This window comes from Nothoprocta perdicaria, unplaced genomic scaffold (assembly GCF_003342845.1).
Source record: "Nothoprocta perdicaria isolate Ctin4 unplaced genomic scaffold, notPer1 scaffold_12, whole genome shotgun sequence".
In the NCBI taxonomy this organism is placed as follows: Eukaryota; Metazoa; Chordata; class Aves; order Tinamiformes; family Tinamidae; genus Nothoprocta; species Nothoprocta perdicaria.
The window spans coordinates 7,683,738-7,710,562 of NW_020454316.1; the positions used below are offsets into that span (position 1 = coordinate 7,683,738).

General features: G+C 42.9%; 1 long non-coding RNA gene across 1 annotated transcript; it reads left to right on the forward strand.

The window, feature by feature from the left end:
- The first annotated feature begins 7,116 nt into the window (after window positions 1-7,116).
- LOC112959966 lies at window positions 7,117-12,862 on the forward strand. Its single transcript, XR_003251680.1, has 3 exons — window positions 7,117-7,205; window positions 9,795-9,884; window positions 12,466-12,862. It is a non-coding gene; the product is annotated as an uncharacterized LOC112959966 (long non-coding RNA).
- The last annotated feature ends 13,963 nt before the right edge of the window (window positions 12,863-26,825 follow it).

The window sequence follows — 26,825 nt, forward strand, 5'->3', positions numbered from 1 at the left end:
ATTAACCACATGTCTTCAGAGTGGTACTGCAAGTTATTTGTATTTAACCTCCATGATTCATGAAGCACTTCCCTTCTGGCAACTAGAGTGAAAGGGAAGGAAAATCTTATAGCCTGCTGTTGCTATGTTAGAACCATTCATATTTGCTCATCGACAAAGAATTCTTTTATATATATATATATATATATATATACACACCTCTATAAACAAGCTAGAAATAGATAAACTTTTCTTTTCATTGGAAAATAAAATATGGTCATCTGTCATATGTCTGTGTATATACCCACACATACATACCAACACACACGTGTGCACCTATGGAGGTTATATATATTTGTATATATTTGTACACACACACATGCATATAGAATGGGTTACCATATGGTTTTGTTTCTGGTAATTMCAGCCTTTATTAACTTTTAGCATCTCAGATCTGAACTATACTGAAATCAGGGGAAGAAATCTCCATTTCAGTGGATGTTACCAGGAAAAACACCATCATACAAGCTGTAGGCTTTGGGATTTTTACTTTTTTACTATTTTTGAAGATATTTGATTGCTACTACACAAGGTTATATAAACTGCAAGGCAGCCTTTTCTTTATATCTAAACCAGTGTTCTGTCACACACCTTATCTTCCTCAGCCTGAGGTTTACCAAGCAATTTGTCTCGTTATAGGTAAGCAGACACATTTTAGACAGCTTCCTGTTGACCGTACTATAAATTTGGGCTTAGCTATAATGAACTAGCTCCAGAATGTATCCTAGAGTATTAATTCCTGTGAATTAATAAGATTTTTATTTTTTTTATGGATTAATAGTTAACTACAAGCTGTTCAGCATTTGAGTAGAGAATGACTTAGTACCAAAATGCAATTTTGTTTTGGAAACAGATGGAGCAATTGGACTGGTTGCCGTTCTGTTCTAACAGGTCACTAGGGAGAGGCAGGAAGTGCTTTTATCTGTTGTTCCTTCAGTACAAGTATATGGTATAAGCACTGCTAGGTTAAAGGAAACTGGTGAGTTTTTTTGAAGGGGGCTGTTATTTTTATCTGTTTGTTTAGGGAGAAAACAGTATTTGGAAAGAATACAATCTTTTTTTAGAATAAACTAAATAATTTTAATTCCTTGCCCAATTATGAAAATGTACTACTTAGATTTGAAAACCTATTTAACCCGTGGTATAAGTATGAAATCTGCTTTCCCCTTGCTGTCCCAGTTTCCACTGGGAGGTCTGCAGTTTTCCAATAGGAACTTTCTTGAAGGTGAATTTTCTCAGTTAAAAAAAAAGTTTACTTTCAAATCCATCTCGTAACCATGTTAGGGAGCTTCGCATGTTCCTTAGTGCGATCAAAAGAGGTCACAATGTTTTAAAAGGAACTGAAGGACTAAAAAATGATTTGTGCTGAAGACTGTCAGACTTGTCAGAACATTTGGTCAGGCTGGTGCACAGCATGGTGGGCTATGTGCACTGCAGAAGGAGGCTGGTRGAAACAAGATTTCCAAAATTCATGGTCGCCAGGGAAGGTCAGTGCACTTCTGTGTCGTTTTTTGCCTCTGGAATGCTGATTCCTGAGTGCAAGTTTTGGACCCAACCGCAAGTGCAGTGATGTTGGCAGCACGGGTGGGAATGCTCTTTCCAGCTGTCCCAGTCCCAAAGGGTCTAGCTACAGTGTTTTGAAGAAAACAGCAAAGCTGATGTATTTTGTCATTTCTTACTTACCATAATTCAGCTATGCTAACCCTGATTTTTATTTCAAATGTCATACTGCCATAACTACGCTGGTTTCAGATGAGTTAACCCTTGGTTATTCACTGGAGAGCGACATTGAGGCCATAATCTCCACTCTGAGCAGTCACAAACACAAGTAAATTGCTGTTGGCATAACTTCTAGAAGTGTATTCAATCAGCTATTGTGTCCATGCCATGAAAAGATCTGTAGCAGAATGTTCCTGTAGGGAACAGGTTACACTTGAAATGTAAAGCAAATTCAGTCTCATCAGACATGTTAAAACAATTTTAGGTGCCACACGATAGATGGGCAGCACATGTAACCTTGATGTCTGGCCATTTGGGCATTAATAAAATGTACCATAAACTCCATCAGCAATTTAACTGGCAGGCATTAAGGAGGGATCTGCAAGGGTGGATGAACAGTCATTCTGTACGTACTTCAGAAGAGATGCGAAAACCTTGAGTGTCCTTTGACTGTAAGTAAACTCTGCTGGTTCTCAAGGGTAAGAGCGTGAAGGTGAATAAGCTCAGTCTGTTTCTAGCTCTTGGAACACCCTGTATCTTGGTATCAACTCACGTTGTTTGGCTGGAGGAAGCACATCTGACTAGAGACCGTGAGCAGAGTGCGTGGCTGAGTGTGGTGTCGCAGGACTGTCCTTGAGATGCTCCTTGGTCAGAACAGGAATATTTACCACATAATCTGGTAAATTCCTAATATTTGCCAGAGTGCACACGAACCATGCCTGAAGTTTCCATCTCACCAATAAAGGGGTTAGAGCATTTTGCTGGACATTTTGATAAAGCAGAATCTTCTAAAGCTTTTGTGTTACCTTAGTGGGTAGTGAAACTGTTTTTTTATTTAGTCTCTCTGTATTTCAGAAATGGAGTTGTAAAAGTGTGCCTGTGGGCTGACAGTAAGYCTGTCTGTTCTTCCAAGAGCCTGGGAGGTTTTAGTGGGGCTGAAGGCACAGCTGCTGAAATCCAGCTGATCATGTCCATCTGTAGCATCCCCTTGGAGCTGAGCACATCCGAACCCCTGTAAGACAGACACCAATGACAAGTGTAGCAGCACCAGCCTCTGCTCATGGCCCCATGTTTGCCTACTCTGTGAAATTCCCTTTTCAATACTCTATCAATTAATGAACCTGTTAAAGAAGCAGAGATTGGGATTGACACCAACAGTTCCTTAATTCAGAAAATGGAGCTTTTCTGAATAATATCATCTTCTGTCATGCCTAATCAAACTGATTAAAGAACACTAGCACACTTTATTAATGTAATTTATCTCTTGCCTAAGGTGAACTATATTTATGCTTCAGTTACTTGAATATTACKGTTCTGTGTTTGATGAAATTATGTTATTCAGTGATGTTTATGTTCTACAAATAGGATGTTGTAATTAAACAAGTGCCGAGGAACCTGGATGTTTCCTAATTCAGTAAGGCTTGTTTGAGGCATGCTTTGTTTCACAGGTATAATGGTGAACAGATTGGACTTGGACACATCCTCTTCTGCAGCCGAAGGCTGACACAGGCCAACCATTTMTCTGTGAACTTAAGCATGTGAATAGTGCTGCTTAATTGAATGCACATGTTCAAATCATTTAATGACTYGAGGCTTGGAGGCCAAATTTGCTGCAGTTCCTATCTGGCAGGGAATGGCTAATATTCTCTGAAGGAGGAAGGAAGTTTGTTCTAGAGCTTAAAAACATAAAAGAAAATGCTAAGAGAAGAAGCAGCATTTAGTATAAAAAACATTAATTGCTGCCATGAAGCATGTCTCTGATCTAGCTGCAGTTGAGGCTAATGAACACACTAGCTGCCCATCATTCACTCCCGGCAGCAGCAGCAACATCCTTATGAAGCTGGGCAGCCCAAGACGATGGAAACCATTGCTCAAACCTGGCCAAGGGGTTTCCCTGAAGACTGCTTGCAAACCACTGCTGTCTGCTTAGTTAAGCTGCAATGATAAATGACAAAGCAAGCAGAAGAGAGAGAGAAGAGAATCAGAGAGCTCTGCTGAGCGTTTTGGGGTAGGTCTTTTCTGCCCTTCCCGCATGTTGACTTAGGCAGATTATAAAGGGTTCCAAGAACAACAAAAAGAGGAGACTTTATGCTCTATGAACATGTGAAATACATTTTTTAATTTATTTTATTGCAGTTATTTTTTAAATTTTATTGGAAGTTAGCAACGGCTTACCTCAACTGATAAAGTACACCTCACCTCCATGCTGCTAACAAATGCAGTCGTGTGAATTGGCCTGCAACTGCCATTGAGAACAGAGATGTTCTGTGGAGGATGGGGTAGAATTCCCATCATGTTATGCTTATGGCTCCAAAACCAATACACAGATTGCAGGTTTGTCCCAGGTCAGCATCTCCTTGACAGCCCGTGCACTGTTGTGTATCAAGTCCTCTTGCATAAAGAGAACTTGGACAGCAAAAATAAATAGCAGCTCTCTAGAGAAAAAGGCAGGTACTGATGTCTCACATGTTCCAGGAATATGCCTTGCAAACTGGCAGCTCAAAATTCAGGGGAAAAAAAGGAAAGAAAAAACCCACAATCAGGATGACAATATGATTTGTAAGGTACAAACTGGCAGAGCCTGATGTAAAAGAAGAATAGAAATTATTTTGAAATAGAAAATCATGACTGGAAAATAACTGAGTAGAAAGTGGAATCTGCTGATTTTTTTCTGGTGATAAAATAAGAAAAATCATGCTATGGAGCTGTTCATTAGAGTATCTGATTGTACTGCTATTTCGGAAGATTTCTTTCAACAGTGGAGAAATGGATATAAATATGCCAGAGGTGGAGTATCTGATAACTAATAAGTCAGCTGGGGCAAGCAAAAATTTGTGTGGTATGCCATGAATGTGATGAGATCCAAAAGCCATAAGGACTGAATAAAATGATAAAACACATGCACAAAAAGCAGTCATTCTGTAGGAAAAAGTAATTATAGCAAAAGTGCAATCAGGGAACACAAATTAATTCCAACTGGAAGAGACATTTGTCCAGATATAAAAACTGCCTTTATGTTTACAGTATAATTAAAAAAAAAAAAAAAAACCTTGTTTGGATGCTGTTTACATATTAAGTTTATTAAGTCCTATCCTTTGTTGTTTCCTATCTGATAACAGATGACATCTTGAAACTGAATGTCCAAGCAGAGGTAGAACAGGGAGTACATTCTGTGCAAACTCTGTGCTGCCCAGTTGGTGAATTAAGCAAAAATAGCATAAGGGAAAAAGAAGATAGCTACATAAAGAAATGTGCCGAGAACCTGTATTTAATTTAATTGCCAGATCCTACAATTTTATAACCTTGCAATGCTTTGCAGTGGTAGAGGCCTCATATAATATCTATATTGCTAGTATCTGCTAGAATATTCTTATGATAAAATGGAATGACTTCTGTTGATTTTCATTTCAATAAAATGTACACCAGTCTCTATTAAAATAACCTAGCCAGGTAATATCCTAAAGGGAATTGAGGAGAGAGATTGGCTTCTGGTGTGGCTGTGAATTAACTGCTTTATATCTGCTATGTAAGTGGTGATGCACTTTTGGTAGATAAGTGTGGTCTTGCTGAAGGAGTGTCCCAGGGCGTGGGAAACGTGTGTTCCCAGCTCTGCCGTGTTTTGCTGCCTGCTGTCGGGCAGGCCTGTCTCTGGAAAACTGCAGTGATTTCTTCTTTCCCTCTTCGTTTGCTACATCAGATCTGATTGCAGAGCCTGATCCTTGCCTTGAGTATTGAATATGATTATACTAAACCAGCACAATAGATTTCATCCTTACTCAGTTTGTTAGGCATTGCCTTATAATACATATGAATATAGTACTAGGAAGTTAGAAAGACACTGTGGTTGTAGAACACAGCTGGAAAACTCGTGAATTATATGATGCATCGCATTTGAAGAGATGACTGGAATATTTGTGACTCCTAAATTGCCTTTCAGTTGCAGCCCCACTATCAGACTGCTCACTTGGTGCCCAAGGCTCATGCAGAGCAGTGGATCCAGGGCATCCCGCTGGGCATCTGGATCTTGCCCTGTGGAGGGTGGTGACATCTCCCCACACTACCACGTCAGTGCAGGGAGGTGGATCTGATTCTCTCGTAAAGGATAATAGCAAGCTACTTCTTGTGGCATTGTCTTGGAGGAAAAATTGATGTCATAGATTTTCATTAAGAAGAAAACCTAATGTGAGTGTCTGAGATTTCAACCTCGAAATCAATGACCTGTACCTGGAACAGGGTGAGATACAGTAGTTCTAAAGAGACTCTCTCTCGCTCCCTGCCTCAAAATAGGATGACAGATGGAAAGAGAGATTGCAGGTTAAGGAACTGCTTTTGAAGCAGCACCTGAATTGGGAACTGCTTTTGGAAGCTCCAGCACTGCAGAGAAATAGATGCCCCTCTTCCAGGAAGTGCCTCCCTGGGACCCAGCCCGGCAAATGAATCACAGTAGAATTTAAGAGGTTCAAGAGAAGTGAAGTGGAAGTGTTTGGTGACCCGACCAAATTTATTGTTTTGTTCATTATTTATGCAGGCAGCACATGCAGTACAGATTTAGGGACTGACTGCAGTGAGCAGCTGACACAGCCCAGCCAGCTGCATTAAACACTTCAGTGCTGTTGCACCAGGACGCTACTGTTAGTTAACAGCGTCCCTTTTAAATGCTCAGATGTTGGTACTGGAAGTAAGACCTCAAGAAAACATTTCTATTTTGAGTGAGAGCAGCAGATCTGGTACCAGAGAGCGCCCTTGTCCTGTGCAGTTGTGCAGGAGTAAGTAAATGTCCGCTGCGGACCAAACACTCCTTCTCCAGGATGGGGAAGGAGATACTGTAACACTGCTTTGATACAAAGAGTTGGGTTTCTGTCCCTTGCAGTAAGGTTCCTTTGGGGAAAAAAATGGAGCTGGTGTGTTTAAGGCCTTGTGTTAGTGTTTGGTGAAGCCTTGATGAGGACCTCCTAAGCAGAACTGGAACCACTAAACGACAGTTTAAGACTGTAGTCTTCATACTACAGTTTTTATTCTATGGTTTAAGACCCGTCTTCTGCAAGTTGGGTGCAGCAATGTTTTGTCCTCATTGCAGTGTGGATGACGCCCCATGCGGTTGGCCTCTGCTCTGGGAAGGGTTTCCTGGCTCGCTGCAGAGTGCGTTTTGGTGCAGCACTGAGGAGGAGCGGTAAGGACCAGGACTGCGTGATCTGCTGCAGCTGTGACCCTGCACGAGGCAGGAGAGCAAAGGAGGGTCCCTCAGCTGAGCCTCGTTAAGGAGGCCTCATTATACTGCAGCTGGTGCTAATGAGAGCTCCACGCCCTTGGGTCATGGCTGCTCTGAGGGGTGAGGAAGAAAGTTGCTCTCCCAGAGAAGTGGAATTCTCCATGTTTGAGGCCCTACCTTTGTGCTTGGGGCAGTGGAGACCTCTGAGTGCAGGTGATGGAGACTGCATCTGGTAGGGGTGAGTGACTGCATGGTTGGGGGAGTGCAGCAGAAGCTTGGTAATAGGAGGAAGAGGAGGCTGAGATGGCATGAGAGGGGAAGAGAAGGTGGCTGCTGCTCTGGACTGTTTTAGCTGTCCATTGCTTCATGTGAGAGGGAATAATCTGGCTGGCAGCCCTGTGCAAGGGGGTTTTGGAAAGCATAGCTCCTCTTGTGAAGAGCTTAGCTCTCTGCAAGGCTGGACTTTTGGTGTTTTGTGGCTGGAAGATGGCACGTGTGCTTGCTTGTGTGGATGTGTTTTCAGGTTTATGTACCAGCTCAACTGCCTTTGCAGTGCTGAAGAACAAACCATTTTGAGGACAGATGCCCTGAATAACTCTTGCTGGGGCCCTGTGGCATGAAGCCCTGTGTGAGCAGACAGTACTGGTTGCCTGCAAAGCTCTGATTGCATCAGGTTGCCTCAGGTCTGCTGTGGCTAGTGGCTTCCCTCCTTTGGGGCTTTTGTGGAGAGGAATTTCAGCCATGGAAGTGTGTGGGAGTGAGAGAGATCACAGTGCCGGCAGATGTGAAGGAGGAGTAGGATCCCTTGTGCCTGCTCCGAGCAGAAACAAAAGCAAGGGGAGAAGGGTCTTCTCTTTACATCAGCAGCAGTCGGCAGAAAATATATTTCACACATCTGTCTTGGCCACAGCAGAGCTGTGATAACAGAGGCTGCTGGCTGAAGGTTATGCTATGGTTATGGAAAGCTGTTGCTGAATGTTCAATGATGACATAGCCTCTTGGCATAATTTAAAAAAGATCTTGCTGTCTTTGGTTATAGGAAGTTTATCACACTTAAATTCCTATCTCTTGTCACAGAGGATATCATCTGGCTTCTTGTGTGTGAAAGTAACTGACTGGTTTCCGGCCATGTGGTGCTCTGTGCCTCAGCTTTGTGCCAGCCCTGCAGCCCGTGATGGGGACCCAGCTGAGCTGGTGATCTTGTGGCACCCTGGGAGCTGGATGAGTGGCTGGTGTAGAAAATATTCATCTCTTCCTCTCCCAAGTACTGTTATATAGAGGGTGGTTCAGTGCTGAGGGTGAATTCCCCTTTATTCTGAGTCTAAACCTGGGTTTGGGGCTGTTAACAGGCTATAGTGCCTTCAAGCATATGCCTGGACTAACTGTCTGCAAAATGTGATTTCTTCTCTTCTGCAAATTTTTCAAATTCCTTTATTAATAACCAGCCTCTTAAATCTTTAATCTCATTACTTACAGCAAATAAAAATACTTCACACAAAAAGGAAACAGATGGTCCTAAATGCTGAAGATCTGTTAGAAATATATTTTCAGCCCACAGTCTGGAACTTGTCTTGGGTTGTAAAGGAATTGGAGTTTAATTATGAGTTCTGCAGTGCTAGCACTGTGTAACTAGGGGATTTTCTCATATTGGCCTCTTTTCATATCAACGTAACTATTTTGTGCTCTCCATGTCCTTGCCAAAGAAAAATATTTATGCGTTTGTTGGAAAGAAAAAATAACTCTGGGGTTGGGCCCTCTGGGATTAGATCATTTTTACATTGTGATAAAGGAGTTTTGCCATTAAATTGGCATAGATGCAAGATATGGGGCATTTTGGCAGCAACCTGCCACCAGTGATTCCTCCTGACTTATGTTTCATGACAGGTCATGAAACCTGTCAGGTTTCCATGGGGGGAAAAAATCTCTTTCAACACAAAATAGTCTCCCTCCACGAGATTTTGCTGACTAATTCTTATTAATTAATGTAAACTTCCCTGGCTATGTTGCAGCTCTAGTGCAGTTGCAAAGTCATATGGAGATGGCTGTTTTTTTCAAGTTTGTTGTAGCTTAAACATGAGAGTTCCCTGTGAAGTTCTGTGCTCTGGCATGATCGTTTATCTATTTTCTGAGTAATATGTGTGTCAGAGCAGAAGATAGTAGCTTTCCAGAGGCTTGAACAATGGTGACTATCCACTGCCCTATACAGCATTTTTTTTTTTTTTTTTTTAATCTGAAATTGGGTTTTAGGCTTTCTTCTGTTGAGCTGTTTGACTGATCTTAAAAGCTTCTTGATATATTACCCAGGCCAATTAGATTCTACTAGACCTCTCCATCACCAGAAATTGATTTCCCCCTCTTCCCCCCGCTTAATGCTTGAACTCAGAAGACCCTTAGGGCTTCTGGCTTAATTAAAAATTAAATTTACAGATCATTTCTCAAATTATCCCTTAAGCAGCCAGTAATAATGATCACCTCTGAGTAGCATGTGTCACTGTCATTTTAATGCTCCTTGTTGTAAATAGCTGTGTGCCCCCTCTGTGAACCCTGTGCAGAGCAAACTGCCCAGTTTTACTCTCTGTTTGCATGTGTATGTGCTTTAAAAATCAGTATACTTTGTGTCCTGGAGATCTATACTTCATCTTCAGTTGAGCTGAATGTGCTGGTTAGACCCATCCTTGTCACTCCTTCTCTTACTGTAAGGATGAAAGAGTGAATTGCATCCAGCTGGAGCATTTGTGGATGCTTATGTTTAACTTGAAAACTATTTTCTTCTTGCTCTGGTGTTTCACCCGTAATTTAGATTTTTTTTTTTTTGTCTCCTTACTAGGATATTCAGCTTGTTAAAGACCTTCTTCCAAGGAAACTCATGTTGCATAAAGTGAGCAGAGGAAGCTGCCAACCTAGCCAGTCTAATCAGGTACAAAACGTTCTTACCTTGATACTTTCTCATAAACGGCATAGATACATAAATACTGGTTGCCTGAATATTACAGACAGTTGAGTTATTCGTTGCTAATAGATCATCCAACAAACAGAGCCCCTTCTTATGAGAGTTCCTTATAAACCGATCTATTAATTCCTTCGTTTTTCAGTTTTATTGCATAATTTGCCTAAACTTATTTTTAATTTGTAAAAAGCTTTTTCTGATTATTTGTCATACTTTCTCTGATTTGCGCTATGCAACTGTTCACATAAAGTACTTGTTACATCTGCTTTTATGTTATTTTGTGGGTTATCTGTGTACTCTGAACAGAGAATTAACATTAATGAATAGTGAATATTTTTTTGATGCACAGACATCTTTGTTCACATGCAATCTAGCTGTTTGTATGAGCAGCTATTTGTAAAGTATTTGAGCAAACAGCCTGTGTTTAGTGCTCAGCTGACTATAGGCCTGTAGACACAGTAAATGTCCTAAATATATTTCTGTGTTTGCTTTTTTATCAGATAAGGTAGTTTTTCCTCTATTTACTTGCTTGTCCTCTCACTTCCATTTATTTTTATTTTCATTCTGTATCTGGCTTAGTGTTATGTTGTATTGATTTGGTTTGTGGTCAGGCATGCTGCTCTTTTGCTTCTCTGGGCACTCACTCCCTCTGTTCTGTTTCTGGACATAATTTTACTTATAAGACTTTTAAGAGAAATGTTGGGTCATGACTGGAAGGTTGAGCCATGTGGATGGGCTAGAATGGATGTGGCCAAGAGGTGCCTTGCCAGAGCCTCTGTGCTCAAGGTTGGGTTTTGGGGATGAGCTTTTTGCAATATTCTCTGAGCTGCTGTCCCTATAGTGAATGTGAGGATGGCTTAGGAAAAATATTTTGCACCCCACGCTTTTACCAGAATTGTACTTTGCTAAGTATTAATGTAAATTACTCTCCTCCAAACCTATTTTGCACTCTAAGAAATATTAAAAAGTTGAAGTGCCAGTGCCTTAGATCAGTTGCCAAACCTTAAGTAAAGGGCAGTGCCTTGTTTATATGAGACAAGGGTGTTATCAAAGGAATGGCTGTTGTCCAAATTCTGGAGGCGGGGGTAGAGTAGAGCTGTCCAGAGTATTTCACGAACCATGTCACAGGCCTTCAGGGCTGCCTTAAAGAAGTGATCTTCACGTACTGTGGTCTGCAGAACCCTAAATCTCTCCAGTTTTGGATTCCTGCTTAAAAGAGGGCATTTTTACTTTATGCCTTTTGCAGAAACAGTCCAAAGGAACCCCTCCTTCACAAGAGGAGCTATAACCATAATGGCATGCCCATCTTGAATCCTTCCTGTTTCTTGAAGTCATAAAATGACAGTGGAATCACAGATGAAACCCAGCCAATCAAAATCCAGCCTTGTGTTTGGCATGAAAATCTCAAACATGGGATGAAGTTCTACAAGGCCTGTTTGAGGTTTTGGAGACTGCAACAAGGGTTCTAGGAAGAGGTAGAGACCTCCAGGTGCATCAGTGTTCTGTTAATGCTAAAAGTGACTCTGTGTGTTCCCTGTGGCAGAGACGGCTGCCCATTTGAGCTGTTACTCAAGGGCTGCCAGAAGAAGGGTGAGCGACCCAGCTGCTGGGAATGGCAATGTGCCCTTGTGAACGGCAGCAGTTGTTTTCAGAGGTGCTGAGCTCTTGATACTGTCACCAGGAGTCACGGAGAGCCCTGGGTAAGGTCTGTCCTGACTCCAGGGGCTGCTCGAGCTCCTGTACGGGATCACTGCAAGGATAGCTCAGCTGCTGGGGATGGAGGAGTGCAAGGCTGAAGAATCAAGTGGTGGTTTGCCTCGTAGAGGTGCTATTGTACTGCAGCAGGAGCAGCATTTCAGCACACAGCCTGTGCAGTGGTCTAGGGTTTAAGTAATAGACAGGGTGCCATTAATCTTCTGTCGGTGATTAGTCATTTTTTTCATTTCCTTTCTGGACATGCAGGATAAACTCTGTGTTCCTGCTCCATTTGCAGCGGTGCGGGAGTACTTGTCTAGCTGCATTGCCAGAAAAATACATGTGTTAGATCCCAACCCTGGGACAGGTTAGCGTTCCCCAGGCAAGCCATGCACTTGGGGCTAAGAAGGCTGGATGTCTCATTTGAACTCTGCCCACATCAAAGKGATGCTTGCCCCTGAAATGGGGAAAGCTGCTCTCACCTGTGTGTTGCTCTGGAGTCTGCATGTGTTTATGCCACAGATGGCCTCAAGGTGTTTTCACAGCTCATGTTGTCATAACAGGTTGTTTCAGAGATTGAGCTATGTCTTGCATCGTTGTCTTTTCTGTTCTTTCTTCCTAATTTACGGATGCATGAAAAGCCCTTGGTACCGATGCCAATTAACTGCAGGTGTTCATGAATTAATGGTTGAGGTTATTGGGATGGCAGCTGAGTTGATGTAACATCACCTGAGTTGAAACTTAGGTTTTACTTGACTGTTTCTGTAAATGAAGACAGAAGAAGGTTGTCTCTGAAYGCATGCAGCTTGCTCAAGGCAGCCCAGGCATGTCAGCAGCTTTGCATTTATTTTCTCAGGCCGACACTGACCCTCATTTTCCTTCACTGACTTCCTGGGATCTCGCCAAGAGTGATCCTGCACCTCCCTGCTGCCGTTTGTGGCTGTAGGTGGCAATGGCACCAGGCTGGACTTCTGCAGCCCCTCAGCAGAGGCAGCCTCCTGCTCCAGGCGATCAGGAGCAAGAGAAGGGACCTTGCACGACTCAGTCATGCAGCCTTAAGTAACAACCTGTTTATCTGTGCTCTCTGATAGTGTGTTATTTTGTAAAGTAGTGTTTTCTCTCAGAATAGCCCAGAAACATCTGATAGTCTGCAAAAAACTGCAGATTATGAACTCTGTGGAGCTATTCTAAGGTAAGATCTGTACTGTGTAACTGCAGAAAAAGATTACTGAATGTATCCAGAAATAATACCTGTAAAGCTCTTGTGGTGTCATGTTGACCGAACACTTCTTGGGCAGCCTGGCCCTGCTTCAACCCCACTAATACATTTATATAGACAAAATTTTATCAGTTCAAAATGTCATTGTACATGAACCTTCCTATCTTTCGCGGTCTCTCTTGTAAGATTCCTAGTTCCTTAAGGAAACTCTTTGATATGGTCTTACTGAAATCTTGAAGTTCAGTTAAAAAACAAAACCTCCATTTAGTTTTTCCAGGGATAAAATTCTTGGAGAGGGGTGTGTGTGTGAGAGGTATGAATACTTGTGTTGAGTCCATCAACAGCATTTCAATCTCTGATCCCCTAGGATAAGGCACGTTCTTAGACTAAAAAGGATGCCAAATGAAAAGTAGCATTAATCACAAAAATCCACCCCCCCAATTATCTTTGTTATGTGCTTTTTTCTTACTCTTGCCTGCCTTCCTACTGAGTTTTGGTGAAGTCCCTCGGCTTTTAACAACATTCAGCTATAAAAGTTGTGGTAACATTTTGCTGACTGGATCCAACTCTGTTCTCTAAAGTCCCTTCTCTCTGCTCAACAACCAGTGTGGCTCTAACAGCCTACCAGAGATACTTGGGCATATTTGTAAATGACGGATTTATCTTGCACCCAAAATAACTGTACAGTGCTGCTGTTTTGATTTAATAATGTTTTACACTTGCCTTGTGTAGACATGAAGGACTATGCGAGGTGGGCAGTATGAGACATGAACTGCAACCTCCTTTAACGTGTGCTTAAGTGGCTCTCCTGAGGTCATGCCTAGGCAGGGCTGGTCCTGGTGCAGAAGGAACAGTTGGGACTTGCTGATATTCAGGGGATCTTGCACCTTTTTGAGCAAGGGACTGAGTATTCTGGTGTTACTTTGAGTGTGTTTGAGCAGTTCTGGCCCTGGGCTCTCATGATGCACAGGCATGTCTTCATGTTTTCCAGTGACAGACCCCCACTCAAGAGATGCTGCCTCCTGCCAGCTGAGCAGCAGGAGTGAAGTGTGTGGTGCTGTTTTGCTCGTTTGGCCTGGTTTAGGTATGTTGTTTCCTGTTCCTGCAGGCTTGGCAGCTCTGCTTTCTCAGCCTCCCTCCTGCAGGAGGACAGGAGGAATAGCTCCTATCCCCCTCCTTCCCTGCAGGGTTTATTACCCCCAGACCTTTTGCGTGTGAGCACTTGCAAGGTTTCAATGAGCTGTCCCCTACTCAGATGGGCCAGAGACATTTTGCAATGAAGCACAAAGAAGCTGCTGTTCTCTATTTTATTAAAACGTAAAAGAAATGAATATAGATGTACATACTTAACAAATAGAATTAAATCTACTTTTCCCTGCCCCAGCCCCTCCTCCACTTTCCAGTGATTCTCCTGTCAATCCTGCAGTCCCTCTCAGGGACCTGGTTCCAGCAATGTCATGCCGACTGCTTGTTTATACATATTTGTGTAAATGTGGTTGTTTGGTTATTTAAGAGGAAAACATTGAGCAGCCTCTTAATGCAAAGCTGTCCTGTGCCCAGCGCACCTACGCTCTGCTGAAACCAGATCAGCCAAGCGCCCCTTTCAAGCTCCCCAGCACAGCTCRGGTGTTGGTCCCGGGGAGCTGCTTCGGCAGCCTGCGCGCGGTGCCCGGAGCCTCGCGCCTCCACCCGGGCTGCTTTGCTCGCTGCTGAGCTGAAGTAAATTAGCTTCTGCCCTCCTTTTCCTCAGGGAAAAAAAGGGAAGGAAAGGAGAAGACCTTGCTTGGGAGCTGTTGCGTATGTGAACGCAATTTCTAAGTAGATTTTGTTCTGTCTGCATCGAGCAGCCCCATGGGTCAACGCTCCGGATGGCCCTTCCTGTGGGGCTGCTCGTCCTGCTGAGAGCTTCAATCCTGCCTGTGTCTGCGCTGGGGTCAGGAGAGCTCCCTACCCCAGCTGGGAGCTGTCCAGCTGCAGGCAGGTGCAGCTCCCAGGTCTGTCCTGCATATCCGTGTCCTGCCCTCTTGCATCCCAGATATGAATGACGAATTCAGACTTGAGCCTGAGAGCCAGACTGCTTCTCTGCTCTCATGCTGGTTTTGCGCAGGAGTCCAGCCAAGGTCTGCGTGCCGTAACAGAGCCGGGGCAGACGTTCCTGTCGCCCTGGGCAAAGGGACTTGCTTTACAACCTACTGCCTCTGAATTTTAATGCGGAGAAGGGAAAAGGATCTCTAGCTTTTTCTGTTCCCAGTGAACACTGCAGTCGGCTTGGTTATTGCTCAGCTATGGTGATATTGCTGCTTGATTTATACAGCCTTTATTCTCCTTGCTTCCCTGCAGCTTGAATACAGCAGTTATAAAAGCCATCTGCATCTTGTGCCTTATTCCTTGGGTTCCTAGGCTGGCAGATGGTATACAGACGTGGGGGGAAAAAAGGTTTCCTCTATCTAAATTAAGCAATAACACATCAACTTCCAATCACTTTCTTCTTATCACCTCGTGATCACACTGATAGTATCCCTGGTTAAAAAGCTAAGCATGATGGATACCTCTCAGCCTTATGGTTTGTGTCTAAAAGAAGTCTCGTTGCCATAGACCCTAATAGAATATTTCAAGAAATAATATGCCTATCCTTGTCTCCCAGCTTCTAGTTTGTAACAATTCTGCACAGCCAGCCTTTTGTTGCTGGTAAAATATTGTCAAATTCTGAATATTGAGATGGATTGGAGTTAGCAGCAGCCTGGCCAATGTGCTGGTGGGTGAATGAGCTCTTCTCAAACTCACTGCCTTTTTGGTGAAAATTTGAGTATTGCATTTGCTGCAACTTAAAAAAAACTTTAAAACTGTTTTGTCGCAACACAAGAAATAATTTTATTTTGTTCAGTGCAAGTTTTTTTTCTTTTGACCTGCTGTTTTATTATCACTTCCTCATTTGACCTAATTAAAGTGATGTGTATAGCAGCTTGTTAGTCTTAACTGTGTTCCTGCATCGCTCCAGGTAGTGCATCTTCTCTGATCACTTTAGCAGCAAGTTTGGCCCTGGGCAAATAATTTGTAGCAAATCACTTGGCTGCCTGAACATCACCTGCTTTCTGAGTTTGTGGGTAGTCTGTGGCAGGATCATTGCTCTCTCAAGCTTGTTGCTTGTTCTGATTTCCCAGCTAATTCCTGTGAATGATTTTGGGGCTGGGGCTGCTCACCCGCAATTCCTTGTGATTCAGACATTCAGGGTTCACTGCATAAAGTGCTTCTGTTCCTTAATTGAAGGAGCATAATCAAGTATCAAGTTCCACAGTAATATTAAACAATATCAATTCTCAATTTTCTTTCTTTGGCATTTTGGATATTTCACTTGATCTTTCTGCCTTGATAAATACTTGCTTGGTTGCATGTGGAAGTTAAAGTCAAAAGGAATATTAATTACAGGAAAAAAAGGAGCCAAACCATGGCTGGACCATATTGATTAACCAGGAAAAAGAAGTAKCCCTCTCAGCATGATGTTGGTCAGGGGATTTGTTTTTACTTCCTAGAGTTACTAGTTGCTCGAGGTCTTTTGCCATGCAGGAGTGGGAGCTCTGCTGTGCTGAGCTTTGATTCCCAACCTTAAGTGTCTTATCTGCAAGAGTTACTTAGTCCCCCAAGCCAGTAAGTAAAAAAAAAATGGCCCTGTAGAAATCCATAGACACGAAAAGAGACAATTTGGGAGCTGAGGAAAAGAGACTGGAGAATGTGGGATGCTGACAACCAGAGGTCTAGAGAGCTTGTTGAGGCCCATCTGTTTGTGCTGCCTCTTGGTGCTTGCTGTGGCCATCAGTGTCGGGGATGGATGGCACACGGGACTGGCCTGAAGCAAAGGCTTAGGGCAATGTGGTGACTAGTGGAGAGCTGAAGTTCTGGTGGTCAGGTGAGCTGCAGCCCCTAGGTACAGGGCTGAGCGACGGGGGGAACCTGGGGAAAAGCCTCAGGGGCCGTTGCCAGCAGCAGAATGGTGATGCAGAAGACCTTTTCCCAGGGCACCCTCCAAGGTGATCTCAGCTCAGTAGGGACTCCAGGGGGACCAGCCCAATGGCCCCAAAGGGTGTCCCAAATGGAGTCCCAATGGCTCCAAAGGATGTCTCAGGATCGAGACCTGAGGAACATAAGGAATGATTGTTTCTTGGTATAGAAGAGGAGAGCTGTGACAGAGCTGTGACATTAGCTGCTATCTTCTGTCTTTAATCTCTAGTAAATGCCAACATTTGCCTGCATTGGTGAATAGCTCAGTCTTGGCTTTGTGTGTGTGGTTCCAGCTGGCCTGGAGCAGGTGCATCTTATATCTGCAATGGGTTAATGCAGGTTCATGAGGCACCAGGCGCTCTGCACTGCCAGGGCACGTTGAACATCATCCTCAGTGGGGTCACTTGCAGCATGTAGGAGCCCCACAGCTGTCCCTAACTGTTCCTCAGCCAATGTAGCTCTTAAAAAAACCATCTCAGCTGGTATGTAACTTTCCAAACAAGGTATTTACCATACAGTGGGGGATTAAGTCATGTGTAAATGAAGACTAAGCATTTCTCTCCCTGTGCACAGTGCTCTTGGGGGAAAAATATATGCTGGCTCTTTTCCGCTCTTCCCTCAAAAATTGATGTGTTTGTAAATTCTAAGCAAGTAGCAACAGGTGACTAATTTATTTTTGTCAGCTTAGCAGCAAAAGCTACCCTTTGCCACCATGTTCATTTGTTAAGGCAGTGTGTTGACTCACATTGAGATTCATTTGAATTTTTAATGTATCTCAGTGCAGCATCCTYGCCATTCAACTGCTTTCTTCTTTTTCTTTCTAAAATTAATTCGTTCCTAGATTCTTCTAGTTATTTCCTTAATCTTTTACATTTACAGATATGTGCACACCATTTTCCTAAAATATTTCAGCTAGCTTAAGGCTGCACTTATGAGGCTCATCAGATCATTACTTCTATCCACCTCTTCTGCCACCCCAAATGCAAGGGGAAGTAGGAGAGGAAGAGTGACACAAATTCAGGTTTTGGAGGGTTTTTTTATTATTTTTTCCCTGRAAGAATCAATGTGCCATTGTCAGAACTGATCGATATGCCAGGGAACTCCTGAATCTKCCAGCTAGTGAATGATGACTAGGGTAATAAACACCCCAAGTGGGTGCGAGCAGGAGCTGGCAGCAGCCCTCCGGCGTGGTGCTACAGCAGGCAGCTCGGGCGCTGCCGTGGGAGCACGGAGCTCCCTGACTGAGTGAGCTGACTGAGTGAGTCTTTGCCCACCTTCTTAGRCTGTGTTTTCTTATTATTGGGAAAGGGTGTCTGGGAACATGCTTAGCTTGGTTTTCTTGCAAAAGTCAGGGAAAGATCCTCTATCTTTCCTGTACTGCTTTCCATGCAATTCACATATCCTAGATMTGCACCAAGCTGGTTCTCTTGCCCTGTTCGCACTGTTGGCTGGCACTGGTGTTATCCCAGGGGCAGCAGGACTTGCTAGGACCAGTCTGGACTCAGTTTATGTGGTCAGGCCTAGCTGTGGAGCCTGACCAGTATGAGAGGTTGGATGGAGGTGGCTCTCTTGGTTTGTTTATGTGTGTGTGTGTGTGTGTTTTTTTAATCTGCACTGATTGGGCTTGTCCTATGACCACATTGCCCACCCAGAAGGGTAACGTGCTGCCCTTCCTCCCTGTGCTTTTGATATCTCCAAAGATCAGTTTTCCTCAAGTTGGACAGTATCCGTACTTATAACTTCCTGTCACTCTCCGATAGGAGCATATGCTTGTATTAAGGATAAAAGCAGGGGGATTGGCAGGCTTTGTGCTGGACTTGCCTGTGTGCATTAGTGTGCTAATGTGAATAAASGCAGTGGAAGCCTTGGAGACTAATGGTTGAATCTCTTCCTTTCACACTATTTTCCAGTACTCAAAACTTGAAAGCAGTTGGGTAGGTGCATCCTTTTACCTTAATATATCAGGCTAAAGCTGCTGAACCTTTTTTTATTTTTAATTTCARCAATGCTGCTGGCAACATTCTCCTCCGAAGTTTTGCCGATGTTTGCATTGAGAGAGGTTTTTACAGCACAGTTCTAGACCCTGAAATTTAGACAAAGCATCGAGTAGTTCCTGGATCCATTCCTATCATCTGTCTTCCTTGCATTCCTCTTAGCCTTCAGTACAAACCTTATGTTAACCATACATCATTATTAGACTGACTTTGTAGCCCYAACTGACACAGAATGAAATTCCAGGCAGGAAACAGAAAGGCTTTAGCATTGGGTATGAATGGACTGCAAATTTGTGTTAGYGCTGTAAAGTTTAGCTGAAATTGAAAGCTCTTTTTCTGGTACCATTTAGGCTGAGTGTTGTGTGTTTGGTTGTTTCTTGTTTGTTTGCTTATTTTTACATTCATAATTAGGAGAGACTACCTGTATCTAACTGTTGAAGTCTCATCCTGGGACTCTTTGCAGAACATACCTGTCTTCTTGTCCCATACTTGCTGGGTACTACTAGCAATGATTTGTCCATCCTAAACCCGCTACCTTGGTCTCAGCTGCAAGGTGAATTTCCCTGTGCCAGGAGGTGCCGTTTCTGATGACACAAACACCACTCCAATAAGACCTGACAATATTAACGTGGTGCTTATCAGGATGCACGCTGCTGTCGGAGGATGTCCGGCCACTCTTTTCTGCTTACAAGGGTGTTCAGACAGTGCTTTAGAATAGTTGAGCGGACAGTTCACTAATGACAAGCTACCGTGTGACTTTATGAAAGTAGAGAAGTGCTGTGCAAWTGGCTCATTAATTTCACTGTAAGTGAACTACAGAAGAGAGAACTGACTGTTGGTGACCACAATAATCTGCCTGGGAGAAGCAGCCATACAAAATGGCCCACCCCAACAGCTAACATGAAAAATGGTGATTTATGCTGAGCTTTCTAAAGTGCATATATTGCCTCACCCCATGACCCTTGAGCTTTTTCCTCCTGCAGACTCCTCCTCTGAGCTAATTTCACTTAGTCCTTCATTTTTGTATTCCTTAAGGTGTGTGTCTTCACACCAGTTAACTGCTATTTCATTTTTTTAAAAAAGCTCATAGGTAAATTCTGTGCATCTTTTCTGTGTGAAAGGGTCTATCTGCATCGTAATCAAACACTTCCACTTACTACCTTTGGCAAGTCGCAGTAGGATGTGGTGCTGTACACAGTCTCTCTGCAGCTTGCCCTTCATGAAATGTGAAAATAAGATAAATATTCAGTGATCTGTTTAGCATGCTGTACTTCAGAATACTCATCTGAATTTCAGAATTGGGAATTGAACAGTTTCCAGGGTGTGACTTTTTTTTATCATGTAGAGCACATCCATATCTCTCCATATAGATATTAATTCTAAATTAAATGCATAGATTATAATACATATATTCAGAATTTAAATATATTTTCTGTTGTCTATATTTGCATGATGTTGAAGTTACAAGGTCTGCTCGAGTACCTCATAGTTGGGCTGACTCTCCTGCTATCAGTGTCCTAATGTCACAATTTTAATGCATCCCCATGCAGTCTAGCTCGGGCACTTGCCCCAGAGGTTTAATTCCGACTTCAATGTCRGAGAAGCCGTCAGTGCAGGCAGAGCTTTGCCTTGCCCATAGGGCAGCACCATAGCTGGAGCTCTGTCGCTTCCATGTAGCTTGGGAGTTTTTGCTGAGTTTGAGCAGTGAAGGACTCTGCAATCCCTACCTCCTGCAGTTTGGTACCACCAAACAAGGTAGTAGAGACAAATAACTGAAAAGTTGATATTTAAAACTTTTTCTAAATTCTCAATCTTTAGAGTGGGAGAGAGGTGGAAGAGAAGGCACCCTGCCTTCTCCGAGGCTTTGCTTGCAGCTTGGCAGTGGGATAGGCACCAGGAGGAGATAAAAACAACTTCAAGCATCTGAGGAGATCAGAGAAATCTGTGATGCTGTATAATCCATAGAGCTAAGAAAGATACCTGGGTGGAAGAGGCAGTCGGGCAATAAGCAAAACCAAGCTGAGGGCTCCTGGGGCAGCAACAGCGCAAAAGAGCCATGGGGACAGCAAAGGCCAAGCAGCCGTCGGCACCTGTGTTCCCTTCTAAGCAAGCGAGCCATCTCTGCAGCCTTGCAACAAAATAAGGGCAGCAAAAGTTCTTGTTAGTGTTTTATGTAGCTGCACATTACGTGTTTTATGCTACTGTAATGATATTTACCAGGATGCTGGTATTAAATAATTATAACAAGRTGCAGGAACATCCCCAGCACTTGCCTGTTTTCTGTGTCTCACAACAGCTCCCTTTATTGTTTCCTTGAATTCTTCCCTGAGGCGAATTTTAGAGCATCTTTCCAGACATCCAGCAGTTAGGCTGCACCTATTGCTTCCTCCGCCCTRTTGTGATTTGTGTGATAGCGATGTGTTTGCTCGCTGCTAATAGCAGATCTGTTTTTATGCCACATATGATTGCTTTTGCTAAGAAACAGATCCTGACAAAATCTGTAACTTTGCTCTTCTACCTGTGCTATGCTAATGCATTCTGCTCTCTTCCCTCTCCGGTGTGCAGTAATAGCATGGARTTGATTCACAGAAGTCACCTGTAGTTAGTGTTCAGACTGTCACASTGCACATCAATTAGAGCTTTCCGAGTCACTTTTCACAGCTTGTTATAAAACAGCAACCAAAACTAGGGTTTGGCAGCTCATAAAGAGCTTGGCAAGGAATAGCTGGTCGTGCAGTCTCAGTGCGGCGGGTAGATAAAAGGAAGTGATAGGTGTTACACAGAGGTGGCTGGAGCTTTTATCCTGATTTAGTGGCCGTGGCAGGAAGCAGGAGAGGCTGCAGGAGCTGCCTGGGCCGGGCCTCGCCGTGCACAGCCTACCGTGGTGCTTGGGGCATCGCTCAGTGCTTGGGCACCTGCCCGTGGCTCCCTTGCTCTGCTCATCCTTGGTTGCTGCTTCCCGGGAAGGGTAGCTCGAGAYAGACGGACGCGGCCTTCCAAAGCCCTGCAGGCCCGTGCCCTGCCACACCGGCACGGGGAGGCGAACGCCTAGAAGAGGCCATGGTTTCAGATGCTGCTTTTAAGTGTCATGTGTTTATGTGATTGCAGATCTGCTGTGGTCTTTTTCCATTCTAAGACGATGCATTAGTTAGCAGTTTTTGAGATGTCTTTCCCGATATGTTCTTTAATGGATCTCATGGAAAAAGTTTGGAGGCAACCAATGATACTTGCAGTGTGATCAACAACTGCTGTATATCGATGGATGCCTGGCAAGGATGCATGCTCTTATGCAATAAAGTGATCCCTAAGGGTCTAAGGAAAATATGTTGTTCCCTGGAATGATACTTTCTGGGCARGGCTAATGGACATCAGTTATATTTTTTCTTTAAAACTAGCAGACCCGCGAATAGCACACGCTCACTTTGCTCACCCTTACTTGGGGTTTATGCTCTGGCTTCTGCAGAGACAGCCTGCAGTGATATTAATGACGCTGCTGTGACACCTCTCCTGAGGGCCTGGCAGCGAACGGCAAGTTCGGATGGCACCTTGRGGAAGGGAAATAGTCGCCGAAGGAGCTGGTGAGGGCACCCCAGCCAGGACACACAAGTGCTTCCTCCCAAGGACTGGCCCGCGGGAAGGTCAGCAACTCTTTTCTACAGAAAGAGAAGGATAAAATCCAAACCAGGGAAGGTGCTGGCAGCCACGGGCACTGGTGGTGGYTGTGCCCGAGCCGCTGCACGGTGCCCTCACACAGCGACAGCCCTTGGCCCGCTCCACGTGCACGCGCGTTCGCGGAACGTTTGCCTCTGCAGAGGCATTTTGGACTAAGGGTGAAATTGCTTGTCCTTCAGCACAGTTTTGTTTACCCCAGTTGGTGCTAAAATATTAATTAAGAATGACAGAACTGCTCTGTATTATGCAAAGAAACTTTGTATTAAGTGTTGCCGCTCTGTGCTTGCCGTATGAATACGTAATGTGCTCAATGCGCAAGCAGCGCAAATAGCGGCTTTCAGAAAAAATCCAAATGACTGTCTAAAATGTATATTTAATTAAAAAGTAAGCTCAGGATTATATCAGTCCTCTGGATAATCATATCTGAGAATGTAGCCACAATTTCCTTCTAAGGTTTTTCAGCAGGTAAATTAATCTAAACAGAAAAATATGACATACAGAGGGTAGCTAGTGGAAAGGTTAGAATAGATGATTTTCTTGTTGGTTTTACAGGCATCTCTGTGAGGTTCTTTTTTCTTTTGGTAAGAATGACACCTCTGCTTCCTTCCTTCTTCCTGAACCATGTTCCAAAGAAAATATAAAGGATGTAGTCTTCTAATACTAGTGAATGTCTTTCTGAAGGCATTAGTCAAATTTTTCCAGTAAAGCAAATGAAAAATATTCTGCAAAGTTGACAGAAATGGCTTGTAATCCTCAGTTTAAGAAGCTAGGGAATTCCAAATAAAAATCAGCTTTGGAAATCTGAATTAATAAATGCAGGTTTAAGCTGGTCTGTACGTGTGTCCTAACAGCAACATATTGCTCCTTTGAGTGAGAATACTTGATGTGTGTGTACCAGAGGAGGTGGTGGTRGTTGTTTGTTTGCTTRTTTTGAAAAGACTGTCATGAAGTTTTAGGGTGTTTGCATCATTTCTGCTGAGAAATGAAAGTGAGATTCATAAATAAATAAGTACAAACTAATGGAGTGTGGGCAGAGATGAATTTTGGTTTCTTAAGCAAAACCACAGTCATAACTACAGGGTAGCTAAGTGTAATTCATTCTCTCCATAATCTACTTTGACCGTCCATCGGAGAAAAGGGAAGCACTTGTACATATATACAGTATCTTTACTAATATAGTRATATATACTAATATCTTTGATATATTAGTATCTTTATTAATTTCTACAAAAGGGATAAGAAGGGATGGCTTGGTACAACTTAATACATCCATTTAAGTCAAAATACTGGCTTTTCCCTGGAATTATTCCATTCCAGTTCTCTGATTTGAGTGTTTTTATCCTTCTAGTAGGAACTTGATTATTAATAATAACACTGAGATGAAACAGTGCTATCTTTCTAACTACGTTTATTCATCAGGAGGCACATGAGCACTTTCTTCTGCCTTTTGTTATAATCTTTTACAGAGCTACATTCAACCGAGTGCTTTCCTATTCCCTCAACTGCTATAAGTCAATGTGACCACTTTAAATAATGGCAAGTTATAACATATGATGGAGTTAAGCAAATTCAAGTGGAATTAAAGTGAAAAATATCATTTGGAGTAGATACAGACATTACTTTTGATTTCACTTGTCTGTTGCTACACTAAAAAAAATGTTCCCTTTACACTCCCCATCAACAAAACCTGAACCTCGTCAAGTGCAATTTTTCCTCTGAAGAATAAATCAGAGATCTTCCTCTCCATTATTTCTTATTAAACAAAATATCCTTTAATGTGCCTGTTATATAAACATTAGAATGTACTTGATGGCAGTTTCATTGCTATGAAGCTAGTTCATGAAACTAGCAACTTAAGGTTACCTGGARTGAGTAATCGAGAAGCTGACTGGGGAAGATGAATCAGTATTAGCATGATGCAGACTAGCAGTTATTCATACACTGATATGTGCATGRTAAATATTACTGAGAGGAAAGATGTGTGTTCTCACTATAGACTTGGAGATGGGTTTGTCTTCAGCTGTATTCCTGTTTAAGGGAGAAGGTCAGCATGGAAAATTCAAGTTATTTGTCTTTTCTGCACCTTTGAGTGTGATCTCTGCAGATATGGTTTTGTAGCTTCCATTGCCTGGGCATTTGGGGAACTTCTGGTGAGGAGCAGGTTTATTTCAGCTTTTTATGCATGAAGAGAGAGAGAGAGAGAGAGAGAGAGAGAGAGAGAGAGAGAGAGAGAGAGAGACAAAACTGCCACAGTGGTTCCACGTCAAGCGTGGATCTAAGATCCTCTTTCTTGCCTTCTATCCCGAGATACTGGTTGAGGTCACCTCGCTGCCTGCTAAGCTGTATTTGAGAGCGATCCTTGCGTCCTCATGGCTGCTGAACTACTGCACGTGCCTGTGCGCTCTGCTAAGCTCAGCAAAATGCCCACCCAAAGTGGCCTTCAAGTTTGCCACTTTTGCAGAAAATGCAGAATTTTCTCTTTCAGTTTTCAMGTTGTAATTAATAGTTTTACCGAGGTTTATTTAGGTGGAAGCTAAATGTAAGTCAAGTGACGTCTGTGTTTTTAGTGGACAGGCTAGGAGAGGATTTGACAATGCTTATTTTTTTATTTATTAATTTCTTAAGCTTGGCTTTTTAAACATTCAGATGACTTTGTGTCTCCCTGATTATTGGGTTCCTTCCATTCCAGAGTACAGCTGTGCAAGTTGCTCCATTTTTTTCCCCGTTTTCTCAGAGCTCTGCAGTGAAGCAGCACTGCCATCTGTGACAGTTACATGCACTGTCAAAAGACACTTTCTTCTTGCGCTTCAATAGAAGGTTCCTGAACTACACGGTCACAGATTTGTTCTGTTTTTAATCATCTGTCTAAAGCTTGTTAGGCTGCTTTTGGTTAATGGCAGTGTTATTTACAACCAGCTTCCTTCTAGAGTATAAGTAAAATATTCTTTTTTTACATTAAATATCTGTACGACTTGTCAGAGCAGCCAATTTAATGAGCTTGATATTTTTATAATTATACCTGGCCTGAATTTTTCAGACGTAAAGATTATTAAAAACACCTGGCCAAGAAGCAGTTTTTTATGAAGGATTCTGAGGTTGGTTTGTTCTCCTCGGGTTCATCCTCCTGACCTGAAACACTGCGGTTGTCCTAAGATTTGGAAGCTTTAAGGACTCACAAATAGGGTAATAAAGGGAACTAGGACTGTCGCCCACTGCCTGGGGTCTTTTCAGGCTGCTTCACAGTGTCCTGCCCCTTTGCCTCCTTTAGACAAGAGACTAGAGCTTTTAGCTGAATAAATGCAAGTTTTTCTTATGATGCAACTAAAATTTAAATTAAAGTTTTCTTTTATTTAGAAGGGGAAAAAGAGGAGGTTGGTAGAAAGAATGTATTCTCAGTCTCTTTAGGCTTTCTATTAGAAGAGAAATTACTTGGAGTTTTGGGAAAGGTTATAAAATTTCAGCAACTAAATTTAAATCTTCTTTTCCTGTGGCAAATAAAACAGAAGACTTTAGAGAGTGCTTGAGAAATACTCCCTGTGTTTTTCAAGGTCAAATGGCCTCTGATGCAAGAATGTTTGCCAGCTCCAGTGTCTACATTTCCAGCAGATATTTTGCTCTCTTAAAATTATTTCTCTGCCTTAGCTGAAGGTCTGAGGAAACATTATTTAGAAAGACTGAGTTATTCTCCATTTCTGTGCTTTGAGCTTGCATCGACCCTGTCGCRCTCTGACAGCTGCTTGCTAAGGTGACACCATCCAGCAGTGCCCCCCTGCCCGGTGATGCTCCTCTTGCCCAGGTTTTACAGGTACTTCCTAGTATGGGACATCTGGCACCATCAGTTCTGGACCGTGAGCTTATTGCAATTACTTCCAGCCTCCTCCTCAACTGGGGAAACGCTGCTTTTAGGAAGAGCGGTTAAATGGTAAACTGTGTCTCTTCAAAGGAAATCTATGTTTTCCATTCTGCAGGTAACTGAAAGGCCTTTTACATGGACTGATTCATACAGTGCTTGTCTTCCTTCACCCTGCACAAACATACTGCAGCTTTTCTCAGATTTCTTGATCCTTATGAAGAAAGGAAACAGTTACTTGTCCTTTTTTTGTATGTATCACTTTGCTTTTTCCTCATTTATTTGTCCCTGTTAGTGCTTTTTGTATTTTCATTGTCATGTGCTACCTCAGGAAAATATGCTTATTTATAGGAGGCTTTAGCATGTCCATAGTGCTAAGAGAATCCTATAGAAAATGGAAGGAACCCTTGGATAGAGTGGAAAAGGATCTTTTCTCATCAAAATGCAAGTTGTGCAGTTGTACCTGGTGGTACCTGAGGTTTGAG